Here is a 15,526-nt window from a genome sequence, read left to right as displayed (position 1 = left end):
CATAGTTACTGTCACAAACTCCAAACAGTTGCCACTGACTAGTTGGATATTCATTTCCCACTGAACAAGTCATTTCTGTACTTACAGCATTCATATAAATACATTTTTAGCAGGTTTTTGCTTTTGCAGATCTTTTTTTCATTGACATTTATCAATAAAACTCATGAATGCAACTGTTTATATCAAATAGTTTTGATTTCTACTTGTAACCCGGGTTGTCCTGAAAAGAAAATGGTAAAACACATCATTGTGAGGCTAAATATAAATGCTGGACATGCAGATAGAAATAAGATAAGATAATAAGATTTTTGCTGGAGTCCTGGGACTGATAGGGTTAACAGAGTCAAGGAGTCTAACACCAAAAGGCAACCATTATATTAAGAAACCCAATGTTAGTTGCCTTATCTGACTCCAGCTCTGCCATATAGCCATCAACCAGTGCTTGCCATAGCTTCCCCCAATAACACTGCAATTTCAGAGGGGCGAAAGGGCACAGTGTCGTCGGAATCAAACAACTTTCTTCAACATAACATATCTGTTACCGTATCATTTCATTGTGCATTGTGGGGGATTTGATTTCTCTTTCTGGCAGATGGATCAGGTCGCCTCCTCCCCCATCAGGGAAGCCGACACTGCCCATTGCTTGAAGTCTCTTTAAAGACCACTTCAAATAACTATTCCTCTCCTCACATGCTGCTCCTCCTGATTCAGACGTGGCCTACACGTGCAATTCTTGGCTCTCGCCCTGAACCTTGGTGAAAAGTCTAGACAAAATCGGCTACTAGCGTAGAATGCGCTGTCACTTTCCAGTTTTCTTGTCAGGGGTCATTATTGAAGGTGAAGCCGATACATTACAGACAAGGTGAAGCCGATACTGCCGGAAAACCAAGCCAGGCTGCAGATGAGCAAAACAGCATGATCAATTTTAATGGGGCTTTGAAGAGGTCGTATCATCAGGATGGGAAGTTCCAGAGACTCCTCAAGCTGAAAGAGCTCCAGGGCACTTCTTTGTCAATAAACCTATTTTGAGTGTTGAACTGAAAAGCGTCCACTGTGTGTGTGTGTACAGTTTCCACCATGATTATGTAAAACACATTGAAGAAATACTCAAACTGAAAAATATGTGCACAATACTCAATCTGAAAAACCTCAATTCAATGGAACATGATCCCTAATTTCCCAAAACTGATTTTTAATATAACTCTGCACAATGTTGTGTAATTTTTTACAGGTTTTTCTGTCAAACCTTTGCCACTATTAATCCTAAAATGATACTTTCCTGATTACTGCAGATTAGGTTCAGTAATTCTCTTTCTCTCCTTCACACATACTTTATGGTCTGTGGCAGAATTGACATCATTTTTCTTGAGGATTATATGCTGTCTAATTTAAAACCAAAAGCCAATCTACTCAATGTTATAGAAAAAACAGGACGATTGCGTGAGAATAGTGTGTTTTGTTTCTCTATGTGGATGCATTAATTGACCAGAGAGTTCAGCATGTCTTGCTTTTGTTAAGTCTCTCAATACTTGTATGTATAATACCCTTTTAAATTGGTAAAGCAATGGATCAAATCAACTGTAATTTATACATACATATTTTTATCACACAATATAGACTGACCCTCAAGATGATTCACCTCTATTTTCAACCATGATTTATGTAACATGATAAGCTGTTCGTGCCACTCTTTAAAACTTCCTCTAGTGTAGAGTGATTCCCCTCCAGTGTTCAATTACAGGGGTTCTACCTCAGTTATATTAATCATGAGAGCCAAGAGGCAACACTTAGTCAATGTTTCTGATTAGCCGAGGTAACTGAATACCTTTACCATGACTAGAAATATTGAATGGTTGACCGCCAACGGTGGTCGATTGGGTTTAATTGAACTGTAGTATTTGTTATTTTCTGACATGATAAACGACAATAAGACCAAAGAGACTGTTTTTTGTAATATGTGTGATCTACATCTGTTTATATTAGTTACTAAGCAGTAATGTATTACGGCAGTGTTACGTTACTACACCTAATAGGAAATGCATATGCGCACTATTGTGCCGGGAACTGTAGAGCACGAGGGGTTTGGACTAAACGAAAACAAACTGTACTCCCGTCTCCTGCCTGGTCATTTCTCCACAACACAAATATTACATAATAAATGGCTGAGCTCTGTCATTTGGGACTATATGGAAATGTGTGGTCAAATTAGATGGCCTCTGTAGGTTTAGTGAAAAAAAGGATTGCATGAATTTGGTCTCTGCAGTACGATTACATTTGATTTTCATTGTGCTTTCTACTAAGCCCTGTGTCTCAAAGCACTTAATAAAAGGCTAAAGCCCATTGTCTCTTATAAACCAAAGTGATGGTGACAGTGGCAGCCAGGGAATAACCTCAAATTCTGGGTCTGAGAGGAAAAATCTCCAGGGGAATCAGAAAAAGATGCTTCAGCCCAATCTATAGCCAGTATGACAAGAGCTCACAGTTCTTATGACTTCAAGGGGCAGTCGGTCACAACAGGGGTAGCTAGCTACAGCCACTCGTTACAGTTAGTCAGTCACAACAGGGGTAGCTAGCTACAGCCACTCAGTACAGTTACAGTCAGTCACAACAGAGGTAGCTAGCTACAGCCACTCAGTACAGTTACAGTCAGTCACATCAGAGGTAGCTAGCTACAGCCACTCAGTACAGTTACAGTTACAGTCAGTCACAACAGGGGTAGCTAGCTACAGCCACTCAGTACAGTTACAGTCAGTCACAACAGGGGTAGCTAGCTACAGCCACTCAGTACAGTTACAGTTACAGTCAGTCACAACAGGGGTAGCTAGCTACAGCCACTCGTTACAGTCAGTCACAACAGAGGTAGCTAGCTACAGCCACTCGTTACAGTTACAGTCAGTCACAACAGGGGTAGCTAGCTACAGCCACTCAGTACAGTTAGTCAGTTACAACAGAGGTAGCTAGCTACAGCCACTCGTTACAGTTACAGTCAGTCACAACAGGGGTAGCTAGCTACAGCCACTCAGTACAGTTACAGTTACAGTCAGTCACAACAGGGGTAGCTAGCTACAGCCACTCAGTACAGTTACAGTCAGTCACAACAGGGGTAGCTAGCTACAGCCACTCAGTACAGTTACAGTCAGTCACAACAGGGGTAGCTAGCTACAGCCACCCAGTACAGTTACAGTCAGTCACAACAGAGGTAGCTAGCTACAGCCACTCGTTACAGTTAGTCAGTCACAACAGGGGTAGCTAGCTACAGCCACTCAGTACAGTTACAGTCAGTCACAACAGGGGTAGCTAGCTACAGCCACTCGTTACAGTTAGTCAGTCACAACAGGGGTAGCTAGCTACAGCCACTCAGTACAGTTACAGTCAGTCACAACAGAGGTAGCTAGCTACAGCCACTCAGTACAGTTACAGTCAGTCACATCAGAGGTAGCTAGCTACAGCCACTCAGTACAGTTACAGTTACAGTCAGTCACAACAGGGGTAGCTAGCTACAGCCACTCAGTACAGTTACAGTCAGTCACAACAGGGGTAGCTAGCTACAGCCACTCAGTACAGTTACAGTTACAGTCAGTCACAACAGAGGTAGCTAGCTACAGCCACTCAGTACAGTTACAGTCAGTCACAACAGGGGTAGCTAGCTACAGCCACTCAGTACAGTTACAGTTACAGTCAGTCACAACAGGGGTAGCTAGCTACAGCCACTCGTTACAGTCAGTCACAACAGAGGTAGCTAGCTACAGCCACTCGTTACAGTTACAGTCAGTCACAACAGGGGTAGCTAGCTACAGCCACTCAGTACAGTTAGTCAGTTACAACAGAGGTAGCTAGCTACAGCCACTCGTTACAGTTACAGTCAGTCACAACAGGGGTAGCTAGCTACAGCCACTCAGTACAGTTACAGTTACAGTCAGTCACAACAGGGGTAGCTAGCTACAGCCACTCAGTACAGTTACAGTTACAGTCAGTTACAACAGAGGTAGCTAGCTACAGCCACTCAGTACAGTTACAGTCAGTCACAACAGGGGTAGCTAGCTACAGCCACTCAGTACAGTTACAGTCAGTCACAACAGGGGTAGCTAGCTACAGCCACCCAGTACAGTTACAGTCAGTCACAACAGAGGTAGCTAGCTACAGCCACTCGTTACAGTTAGTCAGTCACAACAGGGGTAGCTAGCTACAGCCACTCAGTACAGTTACAGTCAGTCACAACAGAGGTAGCTAGCTACAGCCACTCGTTACAGTTAGTCAGTCACAACAGGGGTAGCTAGCTACAGCCACTCAGTACAGTTACAGTCAGTCACAACAGAGGTAGCTAGCTACAGCCACTCAGTACAGTTACAGTCAGTCACAACAGAGGTAGCTAGCTACAGCCACTCAGTACAGTTACAGTCAGTCACAACAGAGGTAGCTAGCTACAGCCACTCAGTACAGTTACAGTCAGTCACAACAGGGGTAGCTAGCTACAGCCACTCAGTACAGTTACAGTTAGTTACAACAGAGGTAGCTAGCTACAGCCACTCAGTACAGTTACAGTCAGTCACAACAGAGGTAGCTAGCTACAGCCACTCGTTACAGTTACAGTCAGTCACAACAGAGGTAGCTAGCTACAGCCACTCAGTACAGTTACAGTCAGTCACAACAGGGGTAGCTAGCTACAGCCACTCAGTACAGTTAGTCAGTTACAACAGAGGTAGCTAGCTACAGCCACTCAGTACAGTTACAGTCAGTCACAACAGGGGTAGCTAGCTACAGCCACTCAGTACAGTTACAGTCAGTTACAACAGAGGTAGCTAGCTACAGCCACTCAGTACAGTTACAGTCAGTCACAACAGAGGTAGCTAGCTACAGCCACTCAGTACAGTTACAGTTACAGTCAGTCACAACAGGGGTAGCTAGCTACAGCCACTCAGTACAGTTACAGTCAGTCACAACAGAGGTAGCTAGCTACAGCCACTCAGTACAGTTACAGTCAGTCACATCAGAGGTAGCTAGCTACAGCCACTCAGTACAGTTACAGTTACAGTCAGTCACAACAGGGGTAGCTAGCTACAGCCACTCAGTACAGTTACAGTCAGTCACAACAGGGGTAGCTAGCTACAGCCACTCAGTACAGTTACAGTCAGTCACAACAGAGGTAGCTAGCTACAGCCACCCAGTACAGTTACAGTCAGTCACAACAGAGGTAGCTAGCTACAGCCACTCAGTACAGTTACAGTTACAGTCAGTCACAACAGAGGTAGCTAGCTACAGCCACTCAGTACAGTTAGTCAGTCACATCAGAGGTAGCTAGCTACAGCCACTCAGTACAGTTACAGTCAGTCACAACAGGGGTAGCTAGCTACAGCCACTCGTTACAGTTACAGTCAGTCACAACAGAGGTAGCTAGCTACAGCCACCCAGTACAGTTACAGTCAGTCACAACAGAGGTAGCTAGCTACAGCCACTCAGTACAGTTACAGTCAGTCACAACAGGGGTAGCTAGCTACAGCCACTCGTTACAGTTACAGCTTTTTCCAGCGACTTTTTGGTGGCTGGGGTAATGCCTCACAGGGGTAAAACAGAGGGTAACTTCAGCCTGTTAATGACTCTGGGCCATATTTCCAGCAAAGAAGTGGCTTGGCTGGATGGTTGTCTTGTAAGGTGGCTGCTGGCTGTGTTGTCAGAGACCTCACCGTGAAGCATATTATGTGAGCCCTGTCACCTGGTTGTGTTTAGGGTTTGTGTTTAAAGCTGGGGCTATGACTGAGGGACACTGTTACTTATTCCAATTCGTCAATAGACCTCATCTGGGGAGCTTTAGTGCTGTGTGCGCGCCTGTGTGTGTGTGTGATTTTAGTTTTTCTTTGTTTTTGATTTGTCCTTCAAGGTATTTGCTGATTAACCCTAACCCCTAGAGGTGGTAATTTAGGGGATGAATAAAAATTACTCAAGGAAATGAGTACCTGTGTGGGAGCATTAATCGTAAAAAAGAAAGCGCATATCCTGCAAATATCCTTTTGGCTAGTAGTTGTTTCTTGGAGAAAACATTTACAATTTACAATCACAACCGGCTGTGATTGGGAGTCCCATAGGTCCTCTGAGTTTGGCCGGGGTAGGCCGTCATTGTAAATAATAATTTGTTCTTAACTAACTTGCCTAGTTAAATAAAACTAAATAATAATAATAAAAAAACTATTGGACACTAAACTAGAATGAGAATTTCTCTTTCTTTCTTGCAAATGCACAGACAGACAGACTGAATTGATGCCACCTTCCATGTTATGCAACTGCACCTTTTCTGTCCAGTTTGATTTCCCTTAGTCACTTGACTCTCGCCCCTGTGGTGCTGCATTATACAAAACAATCGGAAAACACTGTTGTCAGTCTCGCCCACTTATTGGAAAGTATGATCCAAGGCCGTTATAGTATAAAGGGGGAGATATGGAGTGTTATGAAACTTTTGGGTCCTACTATTTCTCTAGGTTGCGAATTACAGTTACAACACAGCTTCTGAGATCATGTATCGATATCCAACCCACTATAAATCTTGAAATCCCACTATAAAAATGTGGTCCACTTTCCCTGTGTTCACCTGTTTGCCTACTTGTTCTACACCTCAATTAGGAAGGTTATACAGTGCCTTGCGAAAGTATTCGGCCCCCTTGAACTTTGTGACCTTTTGCCACATTTCAGGCTTCAAACATAAAGATATAAAACTGTATTTTTTTGTGAAGAATCAACAACAAGTGGGACACAATCATGAAGTGGAACGACATTTATTGGATATTTCAAACTTTTTTAACAAATCAAAAACTGAAAAATTGGGCATGCAAAATTATTCAGCCCCCTTAAGTTAATACTTTGTAGCGCCACCTTTTGCTGCGATTACAGCTGTAAGTCGCTTGGGGTATGTCTCTATCAGTTTTGCACATCGAGAGACTGACATTTTTTCCCATTCCTCCTTGCAAAACAGCTCGAGCTCAGTGAGGTTGGATGGAGAGCATTTGTGAACAGCAGTTTTCAGTTCTTTCCACAGATTCTCGATTGGATTCAGGTCTGGACTTTGACTTGGCCATTCTAACACCTGGATATGTTTATTTTTGAACCATTCCATTGTAGATTTTGCTTTATGTTTTGGATCATTGTCTTGTTGGAAGACAAATCTCCGTCCCAGTCTCAGGTCTTTTGCAGGCTCCATCAGGTTTTCTTCCAGAATGGTCCTGTATTTGACTCCATCCATCTTCCCATCAATTTTAACCATCTTCCCTGTCCCTGCTGAAGAAAAGCAGGCCCAAACCATGATGCTGCCACCACCATGTTTGACAGTGGGGATGGTTTGTTCAGGGTGATGAGCTGTGTTGCTTTTATGCCAAACATAACGTTTTGCATTGTTGCCAAAAAGTTAAATTTTGGTTTCATCTGACCAGAGCACCTTCTTCCACATGTTTGGTGTGTCTCCCAGGTGGCTTGTGGCAAACTTTAAACCACACCTTTTATGGATATCTTTAAGAAATGGCTTTCTTCTTGCCACTCTTCCATAAAGGCCAGATTTGTGCAATATACGACTGATTGTTGTCCTATGGACAGAGTCTCCCACCTCAGCTGTAGATCTCTGCAGTTCATCCAGAGTGATCATGGGCCTCTTGGCTGCATCTCTGATCAGTCTTCTCCTTGTATGAGCTGAAAGTTTAGAGGGACGGCCAGGTCTTGGTAGATTTGCAGTGGTCTGATACTCCTTCCATTTCAATATTATCGCTTGCACAGTGCTCCTTGGGATGTTTAAAGCTTGGGAAATCTTTTTGTATCCAAATCCGGCTTTAAACTTCTTCACAACAGTATCTCGGACCTGCCTGGTGTGTTCCTTGTTCTTCATGATGCTCTCTGCGCTTTTAACGGACCTCTGAGACTATCACAGTGCAGGTGCATTTATACAGAGACTTGATTACACACAGGTGGATTGTATTTATCATCATTAGTCATTTAGGTCAACATTGGATCATTCAGAGATCCTCACTGAACTTCTGGAGAGAGTTTGCTGCACTGAAAGTAAAGGGGCTGAATAATTTTGCACGCCCAATTTTTCAGTTTTTGATTTGTTAAAAAAGTTTGAAATATCCAATAAATGTCGTTCCACTTCATGATTGTGTCCCACTTGTTGATTGTTCACAAAAAAATACAGTTTTATATCTTTATGTTTGAAGCCTGAAATGTGGCAAAAGGTCGCAAAGTTCAAGGGGGCCGAATACTTTCGCAAGGCACTGTATTATATCTGATAAAGAGATGTGTGGGGGTTGAGGTACGATACAGCCTTGCAATGAATACAGGCAGACATATCCGCCATGACCGTACGCTGCTACGGTATATTTTGTGTACTAATTTCATCCCAATATACTGTCATACCAGCCACATACTGTAGGTAAAGCACTCCACTGCCCTATGAAAGGTATTCATGCTCCTGAATAGCCTTAAAATGCCAAACCTGGCATTTGGAAATTATGGTATGGAATATACATTATAGTCCCGAAATATAGATGGATAGAGTGCCACAGGGATCTATCACAACACCACACTGTCGAGCGGCAAGTGAGATGAGCCTCTTTGATGCGTGAGTTATTGTCAATCACATATGGCTGACGTTTCCTCCTCTTGCACAATAAGGTCCTTCACAAAAGGGAAATTAAACCACAAAAGTATGAAACCCTTCTTATTCACGAACATTACATTTTTGATGACTCAATTTTCCAATAGTTTTCTTTATAGAGTTTTGTGGTGACACAAGTGGTGCGTTTGATACTGGCCTTGTCTGACTACTTGCATCCTATATAGTAAGCCATATGTGTATGCGAAAAAAAGAGTGTTTAATAGTATGTAACATTTCGAAAATTGGGTATACTTTAAATGACCGGATTGTTTACTAATTTAGTAGAATTCACTGCACATTTTTCAGGAATTTCACAGCCCCTATGCATTGGAAGGGGGTGTTTTGATAGCTAGATCTCTTGAAGTAAACAAGAACACAACTTGGGAGAAGGTGAATAGCGAAGCTTTTGCAGTGATGTTCAAATCTAAGTCATTTTTGTTCTCCTTAAAATGATCATGACGATGTCATTGTAACGGTGCATCTTTTAAAACAGATCTGCAGCCTGCTGCCTGCCATGCCTTTAGCTAGCTAGCTATGCGCTTTAGTAGGACTATAAATTATACCTGTTTGAACAGTAACATTAGCTACAGGATTACTTGCTTGCTGTTGAGCGACACCTTAATATTTAAGATTAGCCTAGTTAGCTAGCTAGCTACTTGTTGTAAATACCAGGGCTTGTTTTCAAACTGTATACAGGATCATATGACAATACCAGGCATTGGCGAACGCGGCAGAAGAAATACCACAAAAATGCAGGACTATGCACTTCCACTAGCTATAGCTAACGTTAATAACACGGTAGCCTAGCTATAGCTAACGTTAATAACACTATAGCCTAGCTATAGCTAATGTTAATAACACGGTAGCCTAGCTATAGCTAACGTTAATAACACGATAGCCTAGCTATAGCTAACGTTAATAACACGCTAGCCTAGCTATAGCTAACGTTAATAACACGATAGCCTAGCTATAGCTAACGTTAATAACACGCTAGCCTAGCTATAGCTAACGTTAATAACACGATAGCCTAGCTATAGCTAACGTTAATAACACGGTAGCCTAGCTATAGCTAACGTTAATAACACGGTAGCCAAGCTACATTCCTATTTTCCACAGCGGTGCTGGTCCCAATGCTTCTCTTTTCTTGTAGTTCTCCTGATTTGTCACGTCGGTTTATTTGTGTTGAGCTATGGTTTTTAGTGAAGTCTGTGGGTTGATCTTTTTCTCATTTAAAGTCTTTGTTTGTAATTAAAAATGTATATATTTGATACATCTACTGTTGGTGTAAATAAATAATTAATCCTATCAAAGCACATCAAAAGCAAAAAAGGAAGAAGCAAAACATAATGAGTAGCCTAGCTATTGTTAGCTAGGTCAACTAATATAGGCCAAGTCTCAGTGCATGCATTCTAAAAAGATGGAGAGGGACAATTCATGGTTTGATTTGAGGAAGGTGGTCAGGGTTGATGAAGATGGAGTATGGTGACCATCTTGTGGAGGGCTTCTCTGGGAACCTCCCTGCTGTTGATGAAGATGGAGTCTGGTGATGATCTTGTGGAGGGCTACTCTGGAAACATCCCTGCTGTTGGTGAAGATGGAATCTGGTGATGATCTTGTAGAGGGCTAGCTACTCTGGGAACCTCCCTGCTGTTGGTTAAGATGGAGTCTGGTGATGATCTTGTGGAGGGCTACTCTGGGAACCTCCCTGCTGTTGATGAAGATGGAGTCTGGTGATGATCTTGTGGAGGGCTACTCTGGAAACCTCCCTGAGTTGGTGAAGATGGAGTCTGGTGATGATCTTGTAGAGGGCTACTCTGGAAACCTCCCTGCTGTTGGTGAAGATGGAGTCTGGTGATGATCTTGTGGAGGGCTACACTGGAAACCTCCCTGGTGTTGGTGAAGATGGAGTCTGGTGATGATCTTGTAGATGGCTACTCTGGGAACCTCCCTGCTGTTGGTGAAGATGGAGTCTGGTGATGATCTCTTAGAGGCTAGCTACTCTGGGAACCTCCCTGCTGTTGGTGAAGATGGAGTCTGGTGATGATCTCTTAGAGGCTAGCTACTCTGGAAACCAGCCTGAGTCGTGTAGCCACTGGACTTCTCCTTCACAATGTATGGCACCCACTTGGGTGATGCGTGAGCAGCTCTGAGCATCATAAAGCTCACCACACACAGTTCAGAGTAGCCAGTCATCCTCATTACAAGGCCTCAGCATATCATTCCCTGACTGCATCTCCCATTCCTCTCAAACTTCAGGTGACTTCAATTGATTCACATGTAGGCCTGCGGTACAAGTTTACGCCAAATAAACTATATTTACAAAGTTATCTGGACAACCCTTCAAATTAGTGGATTCGGCTAGTTCAGCCACACCCATTGCTGACAGGTGTATAAAACCGTGCCACAGCCATGCAATCTCTATAGGCAAACATTGGCAGTAGAATGGCCTTACTGAAGAGCTCAGTTACTTTCAACATGTCACCGATGTTAGTTCGTCAAATTTCTGCCCTTCCCTTCTGCCTCGGTCAACTGTAAGTGCTGTTATTGTGAAGTGGTAGGCCACACAAGCTCACAGAGTGGGACCGCCGAGTGCTGAAATGCGTAAAAATCGCCTGTCCTCAGTTGCAACACTCACTACCGGGTTCAAAACGGCCTCTGGAAGCAATGTCAGCAAAATAATTGTTTGTCGGGAGCTTCATGAAATGGGGTTCCATGGCCGAGCAGCCGTAAACAAGCCTAAGATCACCATGCGCAATGCCAAGCATCGACTGGAGTGGTGTAAAGTTTGACGCCATTGGACGCTGGAGCAGTGGATACTCGTTATCTGGAGTGATGAATCACGCTTCACCATCTGGCAATCCGATGGCCGAATCTGGGTTTGGTGGATGCCAGGTGAACACTGCCTGCCCCAATGCATAGTGCCAACTGTTAAGTTTGGTGGAGGAGGAATAATGGTCTAGGGCTGTTTTTCATGGTTCAGCCTAGGCCCCTTAGTTCCAGTGAAAGTAAATCTTAACTCTTCAGCATACAATGACATTCTAGACGATTCTGTGCTTCCAACTTTGTAGCAACAGTTTGGGGAAGGCCCTTCTTGTTTCAGCATGTCAATGCCCCCATGCACAAAGCGAGGTCCATACAGAAATGGTTTGTCGAGATCGGTGTGGTCGAACTCACTAATTCTCTTGTGGCTGAATGGAAGCAAGTCCCTGCAGCAATGTTCCAATATCTAGTGGAAAGCCTTCCCAGAAGAGTGGAGGCTGTTATAGCAGCAAAGGGGGGACCAACTCCATATTAATGGCCTTGATTTTGGAATGAGATGTTCAACGAGCAGGTGTCCACACACTTTTGGTAATGTAGTGTATGTCGTTAGCCCAAAACAACTCGAAAGGTCACTGGGTGGGGCTACAAATGTTATTTTACGGTTCATATGAAGCCGTAACTGGGTGCAACAAGACAACAGGGAACTCTGGGAAAATATTTCCTTTCCAGTCATGCAACTCGGTATTACAAGTCAGAAACTCGTCATCATCCTAGAGCTCTGACTTCTCCGACCTTAACATTACCTAGTCACGATTTTTCCCAGTCTGAGCTTGTTTTGTTTCCGAATTCCCAGTGGTCTTGAACGCACAAAGTATGTATTTCGGCCGTGGGGTACTGCATACCTTTTACTAAACAGTACGTGCTAAATAGTACGTAGTATGATAAGTACACAGTATGCAGATTAAGTAAGTAGTTGGCAATGCAGATTTCAAACATGGATACTGTGTATAAACATTTGAAGATAAATAAAGCCTATGCTTAGTGCCCCAGAGTGGCGCATTTCAGTGCTAGTGGTGTCACTACAGACACCCTGGTTCGAATCCAGGCTGTGTACGCCGTCATTGTAAATACGAATTTGTTCTTAACTGACTTGCCAAGCTAAATAAAATAGTGCTTACCTGTGGTTCTAGAAAATGTGGACTCTGTTTTACTTATTTCCTACCGCATATTTAATGTTTGATATGCCCAATTTTGTATTATAAAAATACATATGGTTAGCAACAGCAGTGTTTGTGTTCAGATGACCACTTCCCTGGGTCCAGCCAACACAATAGTCTGGCCCTGACCCCAGGGCACTCTGGGATTCCTGACATATAGGCTCCAATGTCTTTCAACTCTCTCGCCTGCTGTTCTCAGGACCCCCCTTCCTTCAAATGCTACAGTTTAACAGATGTATTGGCACTGCACGCGTGGCTTTCCATAGTTGAGGAAATACTACAGAATTGTGTTTCAGATGAGTGCTTCCAGATGTATGGGGTTCTTAAACACACATTAGACAACTGGGGGATCATTGTCAAGACCGAAAAGCGGATGACACAATTTATCTCCTAAATGTGACACATGCCAATGGGCCTGGCAAGCACATTTACCTTTCACAATATACACCTTTTTTTGGGTGAAAAAAAAACATGTTTAACACACAAAAGCCAGTGAGTGAACATTCCAGTCGGCAAGTGGCTTGTTCATGATAGCAAATTAGCAATGACCATTACTTGTATGGTTTGCAGGTAAAAGGAGTCCAGGGGGCTACTCTCAGATTGAAGGGTGCCTTTATGACAACAGTTTCCCCTGTGTGTCGACAGGACCCCTGTCACTCACCAGAGGCGTTTTTATTGGTTTGTTTTTTCCAGCCTTTCGTGTTCATAGGAGGTCATTGGTTGCCTGATGACACAAATCTGAATTCTTCAGCTGCTCTATTGTTCGCTACATACTTCAGTCTGAGGCTGCCCTTATTGAAGTTGTTTGTGGTGAGTCAAAATGAAGGGTGTTGCACAGAACAAAGTCATCATCGCTAACTAATCAGAGTATCAAAGCCAGAATGTCTAGAAAGCCGCTATACCCACATATTGTTCTGGCTCTGGCCCAACCCATCGGTTTCTGGGACCATTCAGATGGTCTAGAATACATTTCCATTCTAGAAATCGTCGGGGAGGTACTCAGATCCAGACTCATTGCGGAGAAGAACTAACGTCCGTGGACGTGGCATAGCGTTTTGCAGGAGCAAGGATTCTGGGTACCTAGGCAAGGTCATTGGCCCTAACTCCGCAAATCTACTTTAGTGCAGATGCATGTTTAAAGTCACAGTAAATTCAGCTGTACTTTTGGATTCATCACTTTTGCCCTTTCAGGATGTGCTGTAGGTTAGAAACAGTGTGTGATGACTTACGAATGGATTGCACCCATTTGATCAAACATAAGCACACATAGTTGGACTACTTTGCAGAAAACAAATTGGATGTACTTCTCTTCTGATGATTCATAAATTAGACCCACTCTCCAAACATGCCTTCTCTCAGCAGACATGGCTCTCAACCAGGGTTGATCAGTGCCATCAGTCATACAGTGACAGCGTTGCCTGGCTCCCATTCCTTCCATTTCATAACTTCTGATTGTTGTATATATTTATTTGTGTGGGACCTCAGACTCTATCCATCACCCAGAGAATGCTTAATACGACTCAGGAGAGCTCCTGAGAGTCGGTTGCCAGATTGGGTAGGGATACCGCCTAAATGCTGTCTCTTTGCTTCTGTCTGTTTTGTTCCAGCATCAATAACAAACTGCAGCAGCCAGAGGCAGCATCTGGGATCCTGGAGTATGCCATGAAGCACTTTGGTGAACTGGTAAGAGACTTCACTGACTTGTTCTCCATCCATCTCTATTGTACATACACTTTAAATTGTCCCTAGAAAGTGTCTCCTTATCTCCTACCTTGAAAAGCATCCCTTAACAACAGGATGAGCACCATTTGAAACATGGTCCAGGGGAATTTCCTGTGCTCACTCTCCAACTCGTGGCGTGCTCTGTATGCATGGGTAGATATATTGGTATTTTCTCCTGTAGTTTATGTATGTATGGATGGGTAGATATATTGGTATTTTCTCCTGTAGTTTATGTATGTATGCATGGGTAGATATATTGGTATTTTCTCCTGTAGTTTATGTGTGTATGGATGGGTAGATATATTGGTATTTTCTCCTGTAGTTTATGTATGTATGCATGGGTAGATATATTGGTATTTTCTCCTGTAGTTTATGTATGTATGGATGGGTAGATATATTGGTATTTTCTCCTGTAGTTTATGTGTGTATGGATGGGTAGATATATTGGTATTTTCTCCTGTAGTTTATGTGTGTATGGATGGGTAGATATATTGGTATTTTCTCCTGTAGTTTATGTATGTATGGATGGGTAGATATATTGGTATTTTCTCCTGTAGTTTATGTGTGTATGGATGGGTAGATATTGGTATTTTCTCCTGTAGTTTATGTGTGTATGGATGGGTAGATATATTGGTATTTTCTCCTGTAGTTTATGTATGTATGGATGGGTAGATATATTGGTATTTTATCCTGTAGTTTATGTGTGTATGGATGGGTAGATATACTGGTATTTTCTCCTGTAGTTTATGTGTGTATTTTATCCTGTAGTATATGGGAAAATGTATTTTTTTTAAAAGTCACATAACTGCTACTATTATTTCTACAATTTCTCTTTTCTCAAAATGATAAAATGCATACCAAAATCCCTCACCGTATGTGTAATATACACACTATTTTCTCATGTTCCTGTGGGATTGCTTCACATGCCAAGTGGAAAGCCCGCAAATTGGCACTTTTTCACATTTGGGGCGTAGGTGTTCATATCAACATGAACTATTTTGTTATTTTTTGTAAGATTCTTGGCCAAGGTCTATTTCTCTTTGTTACCGATTTTCAGAAGCTCCTCTCTTATTTTAACTGGGATATGTATAACTCCCTTCTGTTATTCCTCAAAGTGTTTGATATTCTCCAGAGGGATCAGCTCCAGATATGATATAACATTTTCTAAACAGAGGACATACCTTGGAAGCCCTCACCC

General features: G+C 42.8%; 1 protein-coding gene across 1 annotated transcript in view; it reads left to right on the top strand.

The window, feature by feature from the left end:
* Positions 1–15,526, top strand: part of LOC109876084 (serine/threonine-protein kinase mTOR-like) — a 76,925-nt gene that overhangs the window by 32,381 nt on the left and 29,018 nt on the right. The window contains exon 5 of the mRNA XM_031804332.1: positions 14,214–14,289. The gene's annotated coding sequence lies outside the window, so the exon portion shown is untranslated. The remainder of the gene's footprint in view (positions 1–14,213; positions 14,290–15,526) is intronic.

The sequence above is a fragment of the Oncorhynchus kisutch genome, linkage group LG24 (genome assembly GCF_002021735.2).
Source record: "Oncorhynchus kisutch isolate 150728-3 linkage group LG24, Okis_V2, whole genome shotgun sequence".
Taxonomy (NCBI): Eukaryota; Metazoa; Chordata; class Actinopteri; order Salmoniformes; family Salmonidae; genus Oncorhynchus; species Oncorhynchus kisutch.
The sequence above is the reverse complement of the archived record's forward strand: the minus strand, read 5'-3'. Positions and strand labels throughout refer to the sequence as shown.